Here is a 5,803-nt window from a genome sequence, read left to right as displayed (position 1 = left end):
ACAGGGCCCCCAATGGAGGAGTTAGAGAAAGTATCCAAGGAGCTAAAGAGATCTGCAACCCTGTAGGTGCAACAACATTATGAACTAACCAGTACTCCGGAGCTCTTGACTCTAGCTGCATATGTATCAAAAGATGGCCTAGACGCCCATCACTGGAAAGAGAGGCCCATTGACACACAAACTTTGTATGGCCCAGTACAGGGGAACGCCAGGGCCAAAAAATGGGAATGGGTGGGTAAGGAAGTGGGAGGGAGGGAGGGTATGGGGGACTTTTGGGATAGCATTGGAAATGTAATTGAGGAAAATACAGAATAAAAAAAATACTATCCAATAAAATTAAAATAAAATGAGAAGAGAACTTATAGAAAAAGAAAAAAGTAAAGAAAAGAAATAGAAAGAGTCATTAATAGTCTCAGAACCCAAAATGGCCAGGACCAGATGGGTTTAGTGCTGATTTCTATCAGGCCTTCAAAGAAGACTTAATACCAATACTTGTCAAACTATTCCACAAAATATAAATGGAAGGTACTCTATCCAATTTGTTCTATGAAGCCACAATTACACTGATACCTAATCCATACAAAGATTAAACAAAGAAAGGACTTCAGACCAATTTCCCTTATATATACCGATGCAAAAATACTCAATAAAATTCTCACAAACCAAATCCAAGAACTCATGATGATCATCCATTGTGATCAAGTAGGCTTCATCCCAGGGATGCAGAGATGGTTCAATATACAAAAACCCTTCAATATAATTCACTATATGAAGAGTCTGAAAGAAAAAGACCAAGTGATCTCATTAGATGCTGAGAAAGCATTTGACAAAATCTAACACTCATTCATGATAAATGTCTTAAAAAGATCAGAAATTCAAGGCCCACACCTAAACACAGTAAAAGCAGTATACAGCAAACCAGTAGCCAACATCAAATTAAATGGAGAGAAACTTAAATCAATTCCATTAAAATCTGGGAATAGCAAGACTGTACACTCTCTCCCTACCTAACAATATAATACTTGAAGTCCTAGCCAGAGCAATTAGATAATGAAAGGATTTCAAATAGTTACAAGATTGGAAAGGAATAAGTCAAAATATCACTATCTGTAGATGATCATATACTTAAGTGACCCCCAAAATTTTCACCACAGAACTCATAAACCTGATAAACAGCCTCAGCACAATAGCTGGGTATAAAATTAACTCAAATCAGTGGGCTTCCTCTACAAAAAGCATAAACAGTCTGAGAAAGAAATTAGGAACACAACACCCTTCACAATAGTCACAAATAATATAAAACACCTTGGTGGGATTCTAACTAAGCAAGTTAAAGATCTATATGATAAGAACTTCAAATCTATGAAGAAAGAAATTGAAGAAGATCTCAGAAGATGGAATAATCTCCCATGCTCATGGATTGGCAGGATTAATATAGTAAAAATGGCCATCTTGCTGAAAGCAATCTAGAAATTCAATGCAATCCCCATCAAAATTCCAACTCAATTCTTCATAAAGTTAAAAAGAGCAATGTGCAAACTCATCTGGAATAACAAAAAACCTAGGATAACGAAAATGATTCCCAATAATAAAAGAACTTCTTTCATCCCTGACCTCAAGATGTACTACAGAGCAATTGTGATTAAAAAACAAAAAAAAACAAAAAACAAAAAACAAAAAACCAACTGCATGTATTGGTACAGAGATAGGTTGGAAGATCAATGGAATAGAACTGAAGACCCAGAAATGAACACACACACATATGGTCACTTGAACTTTGATAAAGGATCTAAAACCATCCACTGGAAAAAATACAGCATTTACAACAAATGGTGCTGGCTCAACTGGTGGTAAGCATGTAGAAGAATGCAAATTGATCCATTCTTATTTCCTTGTACAAAGCTCAAGTCTAAGTGGATCAAGGAACTTCACATAAAACCAGAGACACTGAAACTTATAGAGGAGAAAGTGGGGGAAAACCACAAAGATATGGGCACAGGGGAAAAATTCTTGAACAGAACACCAATGGCTTGTATAATAAGATCAAGAATCAACAAATGGGACCTCATAAAATTGCAAAGCTTCTTTAAGGCAAAGGACACTGTCAAAAAGACAAAAAGGAAACCAACAGATTGGGAAAAGGTCTTTAGCCATTCTTCACCCACCCAACAGAGTGCTAATACCCAATATATACAAAGTACTCAAGAAATTAGATTCCATAGAAACAAATAACCCTATTAAAAATGGGGTACAGAGCTAAACATAGAATTCTCAACTGAGGAATGGCTGAGAAGCACCTAAAGAAATGTTCAACACCCTTGGTCATCAGGGAAATGCAAATCAAAACAACCCTGAGATTCCACCTCACACCAGTCAGAATGGCTAATTAAAAAACTCAGGTGACAGCAGATGATGGCGAGTATGTGGAGAAAGAGGAACACTCCTCCATTGCTGGTGGGATTGCAAGCTGGTACAACCACTCTGGAATTCAATTTATTGGTTCCTCAGAAAATTGAATATAGTACTACCTGAGGACCCAGCAATACCACTCCTGGGCATATCCCCAGAAGATGCTTCAACATGGGGAAAGGACACATGTTCCACTATGTTCATAGCAGCCTTATTTATAATAACCAGAAGCTGGAAAGTGCCCAGATGTCCCTTAACAGAGGAATGGATACAGAAAATGTGATACATTTACACAATGAAACTACTCATCTATTAAAAACAATGAACTTATTTATTAAACTCTTAGGCAAATGGATGGAACTAGAAAATATACTGAGTGAGATAACCCAATCACAAAAGAACATACATGCTATGCAGTCACTAATAAGTTGATGTTAGCCCAGAAGCTCGGAATATCCATGATAGGATTCACAAACCACATGAAACTAAAAAGAAGAAACACCAAAGTATGGATACTTTAATCCTTCTTTGAAAGGGGAACAAAATACCCATGGAAGGAGCTACAGAGACAAAGTTCAGAGCAATGACTGAAGGAATGACCATCCAGAATCTGCCCCAGCTGAGAATCCATCCCATATACAATCACCAATCCCAGATACTATTGAGGATGCCAACAAGTGCTTACTGACAGAAGCTTATTATAGCTGTCTCCTGAGAGGCTCTGCCAGTACCTGACACATACAGAAATGGATGCTTACAGCCATCCACTGAACTGAGCACAGGGACCCCAGTGAAAAAGCTAGAGATAGGACCCAAGGAGTATTTTTGTCGAATTAGAAAGGCTCTTTTCTCTCGAAGATACATTGAATATGTAAAAAATACATTAATTGTAAGGTATAATATACACCTATAACATCCAGTCCATCATATTTGGCAATTTAGATAAAGTATTCTATCATTTTTCCTAACTTAAAGAGTTTAAATTCTGTACCTCAATTATGTTGGATTTTTAACTTGCATTATCACCTGAAAAACCATCCTTTCGAATCTAGAACATCCTTAATGCTAAACAACTTCAGCTCAATTTTAAGACTATGACTATCTGATCTTGAATCCCATCAGAAACATAAAGACATAGCTTCCAAAATGTAGATAAATTGTTAAGATAGCTGACTGCATGGACAGTACCCAATATTCCACATAATGTTGTCACTCTTCTTGCCCAGAACCATCTGACAGACCTAAGTGAAACAGGAATCATGAAGGTTACCCTGTCTTTGCAGAGCTTAGCAGTCAACTGCATCCATTTGTCGTGTATAGGCAGTATTTTGTCTGCAGATGAAATTAGAGCAATTTTTGCCCATTGGCTAGCTTGCCACAATTCTAGCAACTCCATATGGAGATAATTATGCTCAATATTTTCTTGGAGTGAGATGAGGGTACTGTCAGGAGTAGACATATATCCTAGTCAAAAGAGCTATAAATAATAAAATGATTTTAAATGCCATTTTTGTGAATCTCTGGTGTTTTTAAAGACCATCTATATTTAAGTGAATTATAAAGCATTCATTAGCTATAATTACTTGAAACATCATTTATTTATTTATTTATTTATTTATTTATTTATTTATTTATTTATTAATATATGTAAGTATACTGTAGCTGTCTTCAGACACTCCAGAAGACGGTATCAGATCTCAGTATGGATAGATGTGATCCACCATGTGGTTGCTGGGATTTGTACTCAGGACCTTCAGAAGAGCAATCAGTGGTCTTAACCCCTGAGCCATCTCTCCAGCCCTTGAATAATCTTGAGAACATTTTATTGTATTTAGCTATTATTAATAAAATGATTTTAAATGCCATTTTCATGAATCTCTGGTGTTTTTGAAGACCATCTATATTTAAGTGAATTATAAAGCATTCATTAGCTATAATTACTTGAAACATCATTTATTAATTAATTTATTTATTTATTTATTTAATTATTTAATTATTAATATATGTAAGTATACTGTAGCTGTCTTCAGACACTCCAGAAGATGGTATCAGATCTCAGTATGGATAGATATGATCCACCATGTGGTTGCTGGAATTTGTACTCAGGACCTTCAGAAGAGCAATCAGTGGTCTTAACCCCTGAGCCATCTCTCCAGCCCTTGAATAATCTTGAGAACAGTTTATTGTAAACAAATCAGAATCCAATATTGCCATTAATTTACTATCTGACCTTTAATTTGCATTACCTAATCATCTTAAACAGTTTGTGATAGCAGCTATTAGAAGGATTGGGTCTAAGCCTTTTATTCCTAAATGAGTTACATAGGCACAATGCCTATCTAAGTATAAGAAAATTAATTTTATATTTTTATTAATATACAAAGATATATATCAATGAAAACCTTGAACCTGTGTTAATATTTAATTCTGTACCAAAGTAATAAAATAGAACTCCAATTCTGAATCAAAATGTAAAGATTTCTACCAGTGTAAGATTATGGCTGTAAAACATTTTTTTAAACCATACATTTAGTAATCCATCCCTGTATATCTAATTTCTTATAATATTACTCTATCCACCTTTTTTCTTTGCAACCCACATCCCTTTACCAAATAAGGAAAAGATAGAGGAGAGAAAAGGACAGATAGAAATCCCCAAGTTTAAGCTCTCTATTTAGTTTACCCCTGTCCAAAATCATGACCATTTCTAATTATCCCTTAAAATGATAACATCTATAATTTATAAAATAACCATAACCATACATCCAAACCCAAGAAGTTGGGATGACTTTGTACAACTTCTTCCTGATGAATTAGGGCAAAGAATTTTTTAGGGGGTTGGTAGGGGTAGAAAATTAGAAAAAAATATTTAGATTTAAGAAAGTTAGCTTTAGCATTTATTATCCAGTCTTTGTATGCCTAGGCAGTTCAGGGCTTATCTGAAGTCCTGACTGGATTTGTCTAAAAGTCTGGATCAACCAAGGTCACCAGGACTCAGTGGCCACTCTGAAGCTCTTGTGGGAGCAAGTCTCTGGAAACATCCTCAGGTGAGGTAAGATCAAGTAGTAAGCTGGAACAGCAGGTCATCTCAGCATCCCTGAGGATGAATCTTGTCAGAACTGCATCTTGCTGTAACGTTCTGCAATATATGAATCTTACAACTAAATTTTTAGTTCTATGAAGGTATGTGTATGGATTGTGCAAGGTGCACATTCAAATACATGCATACACAACAAAAGCACACAGGTACACACACACACACACACACACACACACACACACACACACACAAAATTAAACTTAAAAGATATAATCCAGACACTCGCCAGCTACCCACAACACCCGCCACAGGATCTTAAGACTTCTGGTGAGTGGAACACAGCTTCTGCTCCAA

Source organism: Mus caroli, chromosome 13 (assembly GCF_900094665.2).
Source record: "Mus caroli chromosome 13, CAROLI_EIJ_v1.1, whole genome shotgun sequence".
In the NCBI taxonomy this organism is placed as follows: Eukaryota; Metazoa; Chordata; class Mammalia; order Rodentia; family Muridae; genus Mus; species Mus caroli.
The sequence above is the reverse complement of the archived record's forward strand: the minus strand, read 5'-3'. Positions refer to the sequence as shown.